Source organism: Triticum aestivum, chromosome 4A, assembly GCF_018294505.1.
Source record: "Triticum aestivum cultivar Chinese Spring chromosome 4A, IWGSC CS RefSeq v2.1, whole genome shotgun sequence".
In the NCBI taxonomy this organism is placed as follows: domain Eukaryota; kingdom Viridiplantae; phylum Streptophyta; class Magnoliopsida; order Poales; family Poaceae; genus Triticum; species Triticum aestivum.
This window is the reverse complement of record NC_057803.1, coordinates 464,060,348-464,075,664: the sequence shown is the minus strand read 5'-3', so window position 1 is coordinate 464,075,664 and position 15,317 is coordinate 464,060,348.

The following is a 15,317-nucleotide window of genomic DNA, read 5'->3' as shown; positions in this document are numbered from 1 at the left end:
ACTCCGCCTGGCTGCCGCGCACCACCTTGGGCTTGACGTTGAAGGTCTTGAGCCAGAGGCCGAAATGAGGGCGGACGCAGAGGAAAGCCTCGCACACGACGATAAACATCGAGATGTTGAGGATGAAGTTCGGGGCCAGATCGTGGAAATCCAGGCCGTAGTAGAACATGAGCCCCCGGACAAATGGGTGGAGTGGAAAACCCAGTCCATGGAGGAAGTGGGGAAGAAATACTACCCTCTCATGGGGCCTTGGGGTGGGGAGAAGCTGCCCCTTTTCGGGAAGCCGGTGCGCGATGTCCTTGGACGGGTATCCGGCCTTCCTTAGCTTCTTGACTTGGCCCTCCGTAGCGGAGGAGACCATCCACTTGCCTCCCGCTCCAGACATTGCTGGAGAAGGTTGAGGTGGGAAGTGCGGGCTTGGGCGCTGGAGCTCGAGTGCGCAGGAGATGGATAGGCAAAGGAGGAAGAAGGCGTAGGTAAAAAGGTGGATCCTTATCCCCTTATATGGGCGGATGCGGTTGTGTGTCCCCACCAGCCTAGTAAAACTCGCTTGCCTTCCGAGCGCCGTGATAAATGGCGCGGTTGGGTTACCCACGCCCGTATTGATGAGAATCCCGTAAAGGGGGTACACGATCTCTACTTTGACAAGACGTGCCAAGGAAACCGCCTCGCAAAACATGCTGAGGTGGAAAAGTAAAAACAATTCGAGTAAAGGACTTGGCCGTAGTGTGATGACACACTGCGGAATACGTCAGCAGTTTTGATTTGTGTTAATATTATTCTCTCTATGGCGATATGTGGAAGATTATTTTGCAGAGTCGGACACTACTCTTGGTGTTTACAATCTTCTATGAAGGACTTGGAGGAGGAACCCGCCTTGCAATGCCGAAGACAATTTGCGCGCCGGACTCGTCGTCATTGAAGCCTGGTTCAGGGGCTACTGAGGGAGTCCTGGATTAGGGGGTGTTTGGGTAGCCGGACTATACCTTCAGCCAGACTCCTGGACTATGAAGATACAAGATTGAAGACTTTGTCCCGTGTCCGAATGGGACTTTCCTTGGCATGGAAGGCAAGCTTGGCGATGCGGATATTCAAGATCTCCTACCATTGTAACCGACTCTGTGTAACCCTAACCCTATCCGGTGTCTATATAAACCGGAGGGTTGTAGTCCGTAGGCAATCAACCCCATATACAACAATCATACCGTAGGCTAGCTTCTAGGGTTTAGCCTCCTTGATCTCGTGGTAGATCTACTCTTGTACTACCTGTATCATCAATATTAATCAAGCAGGACGTAGGGTTTTACCTCCATCAAGAGGGCCCGAACCTGGGTAAAACATCGTGTTCCCTGCCTCCTATTACCATCCGGCCTAGACGCACAGTTCGGGACCCACTACCCGAGATCCGCCGGTTTTGACACCGACAATGACGATCACCACTTGATGTCATCCTTCCCATGGGTTGTATGATATCATCCTCTTGACGCAAGCCCATGGACACCTACCTAACCCCACATAGACCATGGGTTAGTACACAAAGTGCAATGGACAATGCTTACCATACCATGGGATCACTTGATCCCTCTCGGTACATCTTCTACACTTTGTGAGTTGATCAACTTGATTCACTCTTGACTTAGCCTTGATCAACCTTGAATCTTTCCAACTCTCTTCGTTTGGATGATGTCTTGAAGGTAAACATGAATGATCACACAATCTTCTTCTTCAAGACATGCTTGCAATAAGCTCAACTCTCAAATGACCAATCTTTGGATAATTCCTTGAATAGCACCTTGGTCGACACAAACTCTCCTTGAAACCAACACATGTACTCCAAGAAAAGCATATGGACAAAACCTTCAAATATAACTCAAGGAAACCATTAGTCCATAAAGATTGTCATCAATTACCAAAACGAAACATTGGGGCACCGCATGTTCTTTCAGCTGGCATGCTGATCATGGAGAATCTTCAGCACCGAAGGCCGAGTCGTGAGCTTCGAGGATGGCGGCAACATGGCCATCATCCGCCCCACAAAGCAGGGCAATGGCTGCGAGATCTTCAACTGAGGCCGGAGGGCCATCGGAGACGTCAAGGCGAGCCTCATGGATGACGCGGTCGATAGCCGTGCCCACGTCCGTAGCAGATAGGCGAGCTGCCTTGGCCTTGACCTCCTTGGCGAGCATAGGCGAGTATTTCGCCTCCTTGCCAGTGAGCCGCGCACTTCGGCGCAGCTTGTCCTTGGAGCAGGATTGGTCACGGGCCGTCTTACGGTGTTCCTTACGTATGGTACACTCATGGGTGTCCAGATCATGGAGAGGTAGCGCTGCATCAGGTTTTTCATGGGTTAGGGCAGTTGTGGTAGTATGTAGAGGAAGTGATTGAGCAGGAGACTGGGGAAGTGGGACTTACCAGCAGTATGAAACGATTCGCCAGCCGAAAAGGTGAAGTTGGGGGCGATTGCCGTGTCAGAAGCCTCCGGCACGACCGCCGTAAAGGCAGAGGTGTCAGAGGGAGTGAGTAGGCGAACAGGCGGAGCAGCGTCCGCATGGAGCGAAGGCGGTGGTGGCGGGGCCACAGCCCCGACCAGCGGCGATGGATGGATGACAAGAGGGCTCGAGGCACCCCCACGGGTGCATGCACCACGTCCATGGACCTCGGCAGGTCTGCATGCAGAAGCGGGGCGTGCATGTCCTCAGAGCCGGCAGATTCATCGTCAGAGATGACAAGGGGCTGATGCACAGAACTAGGTGGAGGCGAGGGAAGGAGTAGGGCAGATGTATTGGTGCCATAGCCAGATGAGACCGGAGCCGCAGGTGCAGCTCCACTGACAACCACATGGCGTGTCCCACCGTACGTGGGGTCGGCGCGCCAGTCAGCACGAATGGCGGAGATGACTGGGGTGATTTGTTCTGGGGAGGCGGGTCGTGGGGAGCCACATTGAGAGAGAGGGGCGGAGTCTCCATCAGAAGATTCACCACCAAAAGGATTGGCGCCATCGCCGTGGTGCTAGCGTGAGATCTCCACTACTTTGGCTATCTTGATTTCGTTGATGGGAGGGAGCTAGATGACGATGCCGGGCGAGGCTGGTTTGCCGAACTGGAGCAGGATCAAGGCGCGGACAGATGTGTAATCAATGCCATGGAGGCAGAAGTCATCAACGGCACATACGTCACCGAGAAAAGCCATGGCGAAGTGAATGCCGTCGTTGTGCCAAAGTTCTTGCGGGAACTCGGAGACCTCAATTTCGGCGAGGTCAGTGAAGATAGCAATGGAGCGGTCGACGTGCTCGACCGGCTCGATGGTGATGGTGTTGCCTTCAAAGTCTATAGGGCTGTGGCGTACGACATCATTGCGGGCGGAGGGGGTGTGGAAGGTGAGGCAAGCAACCCCACGCCATGAGCCCCTCATGATGAAGACGGGGTTACCGCACGTAAGCTGGATAGCACGGTGGATGAATGGAGTGGGGTTGAGGTCAGGTGTTCGGAGGTGGGCAAAGGCGAAACGGCATGGGCAGTGCACTAGGCAGGGCGGTGTAGCAACGAGAGGCATGTCTCCATAGGGAAGCAGCGGCCCAGCGTCGCGGAAAGGGCGAGGCAACTCATCATCAGAGTCGGATTCAGATACATAGGATGCGGCTGTGGTGTGCTTGGAGGCAATGTTCACGTCGGTGAGGCGATGTCTCAGTTACTGAGTGTCGAAGAGGGAGGAGTGTGTGTGCATGGGATCGTGGGGTGGGGTGGTGGGAAAGGGGGGAGGTGCTGAGGTGCGTGGCGCGAGGTGGGAGAGAGGGGGACGCCATTGGCGCCAACAGGGACACCGTGGAGGATGAAGGGGGACGGCACACATACATCAGGGAAAGGTTCAGAGAGGATGACGGGGATCTGTCCGATCATGAGGGTGCGAGGATCGGCGGCCGCAGCGGACGTTGAGCTGCCAGGCTCCATTCTGCGGAGGCAGAAGGCTGGATTAGGGACAGAAGTAAAAGTATCTGGGAGGTGGGGAAGAAGGGCCAGATCCTGCGGTACCTGCAATCGCGGCTACGGTGGCCGTTCCGGCATCAGCGGGCGCAGCGGACGGGAACATGACAGACCTCGACACAGTGGTCTAGGGCGAGGCAGCGGAAGCAGTGGCGTCTCCTTTTGATGGATGTAGTTGGGAGGGAGTGAGGATGTGGAGTGAGGAGCCGTCGTGGAGATATATAGGGGGCGGGGCAGCGGCGCACTGTGGCTATGTGGACCGGAGAGCAACACGTCTCGATATGTGGTCGTGGCGGAGCGGTTGGACCGAGCATGCAGCATATCCGTCGTCAGAGCGGTGAGATCGTTTGCGTGTGTCGGCGATTGAGGCGACGGGGGAGTGAGGCATGGTGATGGGGTGCTTAGGTAGGGTTTAGAGGTGATGATTATGGCTAGATGCTGGTCAGGGATAAAGTGGGGGGGGTGCGGCAGAGGTGTGGTAAAGCAAGCCAGCGCGTGTGGCCACGCGAGATCATTGGTTCCCAATGCGAGATTCTCTCCTGGCTCGGTCACCAGGGCGATGCGTGGGGAGACAGGAGGCGGCGCATTGGCGCTCGGATTAGACGCGCATGGGTCAGGTGTGGTGTCCAATTTTGGCACAGACAGAGAGACCGATGGGGGGGGGTATTGGTTCCTGCGCGCACCATGCCCGCATGCGCGGCATCATGTGGTACATATGGATCTTTTGTAGGATTTTGTCTGTCGGGGAACGCAGCGCCTTCATCATTGTGCATGCTGTGGGACCGCAATGCATGCAGAGCTGACCGGCCATGCAGCGATGCCGTGGACACGAGGGTTGGCCGTATCGGTGCATGGAGTGGCTGGTGGTGATGGGTGTAAGGCCCAAGTATGGACCCAGGACGTGTGGCCAGCGAGTAGAAGGAGTAGGAAAAATAAGATTGTGGGAAACGGTGATAACCCACAAGTATAGGGGATCGCAACAGTTTCCGAGGGTAGAGCATTCAACCCAAATTTATTGATTCAACACAAGGGGAGCCAAAGAATATTCTCAAGCATTAGCAGCTGAGTTGTCAATTCAACCACACTTGGATAACTTAATATCTGCAGCAAGGTATTTAGTAGCAAAGTAATATGATAGTAGTGGTAACGGTGGCAAAAGGTAACGGTAGCAAAAGTAATATTTTTGGTGTTTATAGTGATTGTAACAATAGCAACACAAAAGTAAATAAGCGAAGAACAATATATGGAAAGCTCGTAGGCATTGGATCGGTGATGGAGAATTATGCCGGATGTGGTTCATCATGTAACAGTCATAACATAGGGTGACACAGAACTAGCTCCAATTCATCAATGTAATGTAGGCATGTATTCCGAATATAGTCATACGTGCTTATGGAAAAGAACTTGCATGACATCTTTTGTCCTACCCTCCCGTGGCAGCGGGGTCCTAATGGAAACTAAGGGATATTAAGGCCTCCTTTTAATAGAGTACCGGACCAAAGCATTAACACATAGTGAATACATGAACTCCTCAAACTACGGTCATCACCGGGAGTGGTCCCGACTGTTGTCACTTCGGGGTTGCCAGATCATAACACGTAGTAGGTGACTATAGACTTGCAAGATAGGATCAAGAACTCACATATATTCATGAAAATATAATAGGTTCAGATCTGAAATCATGGCACTCGGGCCTTAGTGACAAGCATTAAACATAGCAGAGTCATAGCAACATCAATCTCACAACATAGTGGATACTAGGGATCAAACTCTAACAAAACTAACTCGACTACATGATAAATCTCATCCAACCCATCACCGTCCAGCAAGCCTACGATGGAATTACTCACGCACGGCGGTGAGCATCATGAAATCAGTGATGGAGGAAGGTTGATGATGACGACGGCGACGGATTCCCCTCTCCGGAGCCCCGAATGGACTCCAGATCAGCCCTCCCGAGAGATTTTAGGGCTTGGCGGTGGCTCCGTATCGTAAAACGCGATGAATCATTCTCCCTGATTTTTTTCTCCCCGAACACGAATATATGGAGTTGGAGTTGAGGTCGGTGGAGCTCCAGGGGCCCACGAGGCAAGGGGGCGTGCCCAGGGGGGTAGGGCGCGCCCCCACCCTCATGGACAGGGTGTGGGCCCCCTGGCGTAGATCTTTCTTCCATTATTCTTTATATATTCCAAAATAATTCTCCGTTGATTTTCAGGTCATTCCCACAACTTTTATTTTTGCACAAAAATAACACCATGGCAATTCTGCTGAAAACAGCGTCAGTCCGGGTTAGTTCCATTCAAATCATGCAAGTTAGAGTCCAAAACAAGGGAAAAGTGTTTGGAAAAGTAGATACGATAGAGACGTATCAACTCCCCCAAGCTTAAACATTTGCTTGTCCTCAAGCAATTCAGTTGACAAACTGAAAGTGATAAAGAAAAACTTTTACAAAATATATTTGCTCTTGTTGTTGTAAATATGTAAAGCTAGCATTCAAGTTTTCAGCAAAGATTATGAACTAACCATATTCACAATAACATTTAGGTCTCATGTTTACTCATATCAATGGCATAATCAACTAGTGAGCAATAATAATAAATCTCGGATGACAACACTTTCTCAAAACAATCATGATATGATATAACAAGATGGTATCTCGCTAGCCCTTTCTGAGACCGCAAAACATAAACGCGGAGCACCTTTAAAGATCAAGGACTGACTAGACATTGTAATTCATGGTGAAAGAGATCCAGTCAAGTCATACTCAATGTAAACTAATAGTAATGAATGCAAATGACAGCGGTGCTCTCCAACCAGTGCCTTTTAATAAGAGGATGATGACTCAATATAAAAGTAAATAGATAGGCCCTTCGCAGAGGGAAGCAGGGATTTGTAGAGGTGCCAGAGCTCGGTTTTGAAATATATATGAATAATATTTTGAGCGGCATACTTTCATTGTCAACATAACAACCGAGAGATGACGATATCTTCCATGCTACACACATTATAGGCGGTTCACAAACAGAATGGTAAAGTTTATACTCCCCCTCCACCAACAAGCATCAATCCATGGCTTGCTCGAAACAACGAGTGCCTCCAACTAACAACAGTCCGGGGGGAGTTTTGTTTGCAATTATTTTGAATTGATTTGCATAAAGCATGGGACTGGGCATCCTGGTGACCAGCCATTTTCTCGTGAATGAGGGGAGTCCACTCCTCTTGAGAATAACCCGCCTAACATGGAAGATACGGACAATCCTAGTTGATACATGAGCTATTCGAGCATACAAAACAGAATGTTTATTTGAACGTTTAGAGTTTGGCACATACAAATTTACTTGGAATGGCAGGTAGATACCATATATAGGTAGGTATGGTGGACTCATATGGAATAACTTTGGGGTTTATGGGATTGGATGCACAAGCAGTATTCCCGCTTAGTACAGGTGAAGGCTAGAAAAAGACTGGGAAGCGACCAGCTAGAGAGCGACAACAGTCATGAACATGCATTAAAATTAATCAACACCGAATGGAAGCATGAGTAGGATATAATGCACCATGAACATAAATATCGTAGAGGCTATGTTGATTTTGTTTCAACTACATGCGTGAACATGTGCCAAGTCAAGCCACTCGAATCGTTCAAAAGAGGATACCACCCTATCATACCACATCACAACCATCTTAATAGCATGTTGGCAGGCAAGGTAAACCATTATAAGCTCCTAGCTAATTAAGCATGGCACGAGCAACTATAATCTCTAATTGTCATTGCAAACATGTTTATTCATAATAGGCTGAATCAGGAACGATGAACTAATCATATTTACAAAAACAAGAGAGGTTGAGTTCATACCAGCTTCTCCCATCTCAATCAGTCCATAATATATCGTCATAATTGCCTTTCACTTGCACGACCGAATGATGTGAATAATAATAACAGTGCACATGCATTGGACTAAGCTGGAATATGCAAGCATTCAATAAGTAGGAGAAGACAAGGCAATATGTACTCTTGGTTAAATCAACAATAATGCATATATGAGTCACTTCAACAATTTAATCATGGTCTTCTCCTATCGACCCCCAAAGAAAAGAAATAAAACTATTTACACGGGAAAGCTCCCAACAAGCAAAAGAAGAAAGGGAAATCTTTTTGAGTTTTCTTTTTAGTTATTACTACTACAGCAAGAAAAATAAAATAGCTAAAAGTTAATTAGAACAAACATAAACTAATTGGGTAGAAAAGGAGCAGAAAAAGATCTGTGGATTAGACTCCCTTTCTTTCCAGGGTTTGTATTAAAAATGCAACACCCTGTTCTGACCATATTGCACTATGTATACTACTAATTTTTTTGTTTTTCTTAAGGTTTATCAAACACACAAGAAGAAAGCATAAAAAAGAAATAAACTAGCATGGATATTATAATGAAAAAGTATGAGCACCGACAACTAGCAATGAGTGTGTGAACATGAATGTAATGTCGGTGAGAAATACGTACTCCCCCAAGCTTAGGCTTTTGGCCTAAGTTGGTCTATGGCCACGGCTAGCCTGGCAGATATCCAAAGTTGTAACTGAGGTCATACTGTGATGGATACTCAGATTGCCACTGGCTGGCAATCACCTCCGGATCCCACTGGTAATCAGACTGTCGTGGAGGATCAAATTGTGGTTCCGGCTCTGGCTCTGCAGCTGATGTAGGGTTCCGGTAGGCGTGAATGGCCTCCAATGGAACAAGGTACTTGCCTACAGATAAATCAAATAAGGAAGGAGCAGGCAGGGTAATAGTCTCAGGATAATGTTTATCAAAGAACAATTTGTATTTAAGCTCCCTTTCCCTATTCTTTACAATAAAATCATGCGCTACCATACTCTTATAATCTAAATAAACAGTAGGCAACAATTTTTCTTCTTTTTCATAGTGCCTAATAGGTATGTTATAGTATGCAGCAAGGCGTGAAGCATAGACACCTCCAAAGATGGGGCCCTTTGTACGGTTCAGACTTAACCGTTTGGCAATAATACCGCCCATACTAACAGAGTCGTCACGGAATAAACTATGGAACAAAATAATAATATCAGAACACTAAGGTTTCCACAGTTTCCGCGACCAATTAAGCAACGACTAGCAAATATTGCAAAGTAGCATAAAACAGGAAAATGTATGCTAGTGATTCTTGCATCGGAAACCTTCCTAGTTTCCCCTACAGTAATAGTGTCAATAAACCCGTCCACATCTTTATGATGTGGTTCCTCTAAGCTACCCTCGAAAGGTATTTTGCAAACCCTGCAAAATCCATATAGTGACATCTTCTTAATCACATCATATAAATGAAACTCTACTGAAGGAGGTGATTCCTTAGGATAATAGTAGAAGTTTTGCACAAAAGTATTGGTGAGTAAGAGAAACTGTTCGTGTTGGTCGTGGAGGAAGTCGGTGAGGCTTGCATTCTTAGCAATTCATAAAAATCATCATAAATCCCGGCTGCTCTTAAGAAATCATTGAAAGGCCATTCACATGGCCGAACCTCCGCGGTGCGAGGCAGATTATATTTGGGCCTCTCTGCTTCTTCATTTTGCTTTTCTTTCGAGATTCGGCTCGATGAGCCCCTCAAAAATCTCTTCATTATTTTCTGAAAAATTCTGAAATTTTTAGTAACTTCAAATAAAAGTAAACCAAACTCAAAAAAATTGATAACAACTACTCCTACAAGTGCCTAGAGCCTATATCATGCTTTAGAACTACTTGGAACCATATAAATTTGACATGCAAGCTCAAGAACAGGGTCACCTAAGCATCAAAAATATGCAATGAATAAAGCACTAGAACAAAAACTAATTGGACCATTGGAGGAGTCACATACCAAGGAACAATCCCCCAAAGCAGTTTTGTGAGAGGTGCTTTGAGCAAGGAGATCGAAAATGACAACAAAATAGGCTTGGACTCGGGTTTGAGCTGGTTAGTGGTGTTTGTGGGAGGAAGGAGTGTGTGGTAGCTGGGATAAGTGGAGGGGAGCCACCGTGGGCCCACGAGGCAGGGGGGCACGCCCTGCAGGGGTGGGCGCGCCCTGGACCCTCGTGCCCAGGTGCTTGCTCCCCCTGTTGTGTTCTTAGTGCCAGATATTCTTAACTATTCCAGAAAAAATCATATTTAAATTTCAGGGCATTTGGAGAATTTTATTTTTGGGGTATTTTTTTATTGCATGGATAATTCAGAAAATAGACAAGAATTACTATTTTGCTTTATTTAATATAAATAACAGAAAGTAAAAAGAGGGTACAGAGAGTTGTGTTTTCTAAATTCATCCATCTCATGCTCATCAAAAGGAATCCACTAACAAGGTTGATCAGGTCTTGTTAACAAACTCTTTCCGAATAACATGGAACCGGAGAATTTTCGAATAACACTAGGTTACCTCAACGGGGATACACACATCCCCAACAATAAGAATATCATATTTCTTCTTCACAGTAGGAAGAGGAAATTCAAAACCTCCAAAAATAATCGATGGAATTTTTCCAATAGAGTTTATACTATGAACATGAGTTTACTTCCTCGGAAAGTGTATCGTATGGTCATTACCATTAACATGAAAAGTGACATTGCCTTTGGTGCAATCAATAACAGCCCTTGCAGTATTCAAAAAGGGTCTTCCAAGAATAATAGACATACTATCGTCCTCGGGAATATCAAGAATAATAAAATCCGTTAAAATAGTAACGTTTGCAACCACAGCAGGCACATCCTCACAAATACCGACAGGTATAGCAGTTGATTTATTAGCCATTTGCAAGATATTTCAGTAGGTGTCAACTTATTCAAATCAAGTCTATGATATAAAGAGAGAGGCATAACACTAACACCGGCTCCAAGATCACATAAAGCAGTTTTAACATAGTTTCTTTTAATGGAGCATGGTATAGTTGGTACTCCGGGATATCCTAGTTTCTTAGGTATTCCACCTTTAAAAGTATAATTAGCAAGCATGGTGGAAATTTCAGCTTCCAGTATCTTTCTTTTATTAGTAACAATATCTTTCATGTACTTAGCATAAGGATTCATTTTAAGCATATTAGTCAAACGCATACACAAAAAGATAGGTCTAATCATTTCAGAAAAGCGCTCAAAATCCTCATCATCCTTTTTCTTGGATGGCTTAGGAGGAAAAGGCATGGGTTTTTGAACCCAAGGCTCTCTTTTCTTACCGTGTTTCCTAGCAACAAAGTCTCTCTTATCATAACGTTGATTCTTTGATTGTGGGTTATCAAGATCAACAGCAGGTTCAATCTCTACATCATTGTCATTACTAGGTTGAGCATCAACTATTGGGAATCGTTGCAGAAATTAAAATTTTCTACACATCACCAAGATCAATCTATGGAGTAACTAGCAACGAGAGATAGGGGAGTGCATCTTCATACCCTTGAAGATCGCGAGTCGGAAGCGTTGCAAGAACGCGGTTGGAGGAGTCGTACACGTAGCGATTCAGATCGCTGCCGAATCCGATCTAAGCACCGAACAACGATGCCTCCGCGTTCAACACACGTGCAGCCTGGTGATGTCTCCCGCGCCTTGATCCAGCAAGGAGGAGGGAGAGGTTGAGAAAGAAGGCTCCAACAGCAGCACGACAGCGTGGTGGTGATGGAGTGGTAGTTCTCCAGCAGGGCTTCGCCAAGCTCACGCGGAGGAGGAGAGGTGTTGGGGAGGGGAGGGGCTGCGCCTTGGATGTGGTGCTGAAGCCCTCCCCTCGCCCCTCTATTTATAGGGACAAGGGGGAAGGGGGCCGGCCCCTCTAGATGAGATCTAGAGGGGGGCGGCGGCCAAGGGGGAGGGGGCTTGCCCCCCAAGCAAGGGTGGCGCCCCCCTTTAGGGTTCCCCCCAAACCCTAGGTGCATGGGCCCTAGGGGGGATGGCGCCCAGCCCACTAGGGGCTGGTTCCCTTCCACCTACAGCCCATAAGGCCCTCCGGGGCAGGTGGACCCTCCTGGTTGACCCCCGGAACCCCTCCGGTGGTCCCTGTACAATACCAGCATAGCCCCAAATATTTCCGGTGACCGTATGATGACTTCCCATATATAAATCTTCACCTCCGGACTATTCCGGAACTCCTCGTGACGTCCAGGATCTCATCCGGGACTCCGAACAACATACGGTAATCACATACAAATCTTCCTAATAACCCTAGCGTCATCGAACCTTAAGTGTGTAGACCCTACAGGTTCGGGAATCATGCAGACATGACCGAGACAACTCTTCCGGCCAATAACCAACAGCGGGATCTGGATACCCATGTTGGCTCCCACATGTTCCACGATGATCTCATCGGATGAACCACGATGTCGAGGATTCAAGTAATCCCGTATACAATTGCCCTTGTCAATCGGTACGTTACTTGCCCGAGATTCGATCGTCGGTATCCCAATACCTCGTTCAATCTTGTTACCGGCAAGTCACTTTATTCGTTCCGTAACACATCATCCCATGACCAACCCTTTAGTCACATTGAGCTCATTACGATGATGTCTTACCGAGTGGGCCCAAAGATACCTCTCCGTCATACAGAGTGACAAATCCCAGTCTCCATTCATGCCAACCCAACAGACACTTTCGGAGATACTCGTAGTGCACCTTTATAGCCACCCAATTACGTTGTGATGTTTGGCACACCCAAAGCATTCCTACAGTATCTGGGAGTTGCACAATCTCATGGTCTAAGGAAAATATACTTGACATTAGAAAAGCTCTAGCAGACGAACTACACGATCTTGTGCTATGCTTAGGATTGGGTCTTGTCCATCACATCTTTGCCTAATGATGTGATCCCGTTATCAATGACATCCAATGTCCATAGTCATGAGACCATGACCATCTGTTGATCAACGAGCTAGTCAACTAGAGGCTCACTAGGGACATGTTGTGGTCTATGTATTCACACATGTATCATGATTTCCGGATAATACAATTATAGCATGAACAATAGACAATTATCATGAACAAGGAAATATAATAATAACCATTTGATTATTGCCTCTAGGGCATATTTCCAACAGTCTCCCACTTGCACTAGAGTCAATGATCTAGTTACATTGTGATGAATCGAACACCCATAGAGTTCTGGTGTTGATCATGTTTTGCTCGAGGAAGAGGTTTAGTCAATGGATCTGCGACATTCAGGTCCGTATGCACTTTACAAATATCTATGTCTCCATTTTGAACATTTTCACAAATGTTGTTGAAGCGACACTTGATATGCCTGGTCTTCCTGTGAAACCTGTGCTCCTTGGCAAGGGCAATAGCTCCAGTGTTGTCACAGAAGAGAGTCATCGGGCCCGACGCATTGGGAATAACTCCTAGGTCGGTAATGAACTCCTTAATCTAGATTGTTTCTTGTGCTGCCTCCGAGGCTGCCATGTACTCCACTTCACATGTAGATCCCGCCACAACGCTTTGCTTGCAACTACATCAGCTGATTGCCCCACCATTCAAAATATACACGTATCCGGTTTGTTACTTGGAGTCATCCAGATTTGTGTCGAAGCTAGCATCAACGCAACCCTTTACGACGAGCTCTTCGTCACCTCCATAAATGAGAAACATATCCTTAGTCCTTTTCAGGTACTTCAGGATATTCTTGACTGCTGTCCAGTGTTCCATGTCGGGATTACTTTGGTACCTTCCTACCAAACTTACGGCAAGGTTTACATCAGGTCTGGTACACAACATGGCATACATAATAGACCCTATGGCCGAGGCATAGGGGACGACACTCATCTTTTCTCTATCTTCTGCCGTGGTCGGGAATTGAGCCGTGCTCAATCTCATACCTTGCAATACAGGCAAGAACTGAAAGTGCGTTATATCGACTAGAGGGGGGTGAATAGGCGATTTTTATGAAAGTCTTCAAAACGTGGGAGTTATGAAGACAAACGATAGAAATAAACCTAATACCCTGCAGCGGAAGGTAGACTACACTAGGCAAGCCATAGTCAAGTATTCAATAGAGTGAAAGCACAGTGACTAATAGCAGCAATGTAGTAAGGATCAGGTAGGAAGATATTGTGAAGCCAGAAAGAACACGCAGTCACTCAATGAAGACAAAGGATATTGCAAACATACAATGACTTCACAAGGAGTAACAGTAAGTAAAGGGAAGGGAAGATGAAACCAGTGACTCGTTGAAGACAATGATTTGTTGGACCAGTTCCATTTGCTGTGACAACTGTACGTCTGGTTGGGGCGGCTAGGTATTTAAACCTTAGGACACACAGTCCCGGACACCTAGTCTTGAACACGCAGCTCAGGACACCCAGTCCTCACCGTATTCCCCTTGAGCTAAGGTCACACAGACCCCACCCAATCACTCTGGTAAGTATTCAAGGTAGACTCCCAAACCTTCACAGACTTCGTTCACCGGCAATCCACAATGTCTCTTGGATGCTCAGAACGCGATGCCTAACCGGCTGGAGGATGCACAGTCCTCAAGTGTAATAAGTCTTCAGATCACACAGACAAGAAGACTTAAGTGATGCCCAATTCTCTTTGGCTCTGGGTGGTTAGGGCTTTATCCTCACAAGGAATTCTCTCTCAAAGGCTTCGAGGTGGGTTGCTCTCAAACGACAAAAGCCGTACTCTCAATCTGAGCAGCCAACCGTTTATGGTTGTAGGGGGTGGGCTATTTATAGCCACTTGGCAACCCGACCTGATTTGTCCGAAATGACCCTGGGTCACTAAGGAACTGACACGTGTTCCAACGGTCATATTTCAAACTCACACGGCAACTTTACTTGGGCTGCAAGCAAAGTTGACTTGTCCGACTCTGGACAAGATTCACTCTCATAGTCTTCACTCGAAGACATAGGTTTTGATTAGGCATCACTTCAGTCATTCTAATTGGTTCTCTTGGACCCCACTTAACAGTACGGTGGTTCCTATGGCTCAAAACAAAAGAAAGAGAACTACGAAAGATCTAAGTCTTTGAGCTCCATAGGCTTCATGTGGTGTCTTCTCTTGTCATAGTCTTCAATGTGAATATCTTCATATACCACCTTTGACTTCAATGTCTTCATACATTTTTAGGGGTCATCTTTGGTAGGAAAACCGAATCAATGAGGGACTTCTACCTGTGTTATCCTGCAATTCTCACAAACACATTAGTCCCTCAACTAGGTTTGTCGTCAATACTCTAAAACCAACTAGGGGTGGCACTAGATGCACTTACAATCTCCCCCTTTTTGGTGATTGATGACAAACTAGTTGAAGTTTTCAACGGGGAATATAATCTATGAAATTGTAAAGGATAAGGAATTGTCTTCATAAGTTGCAAGGGCTCCCCCTA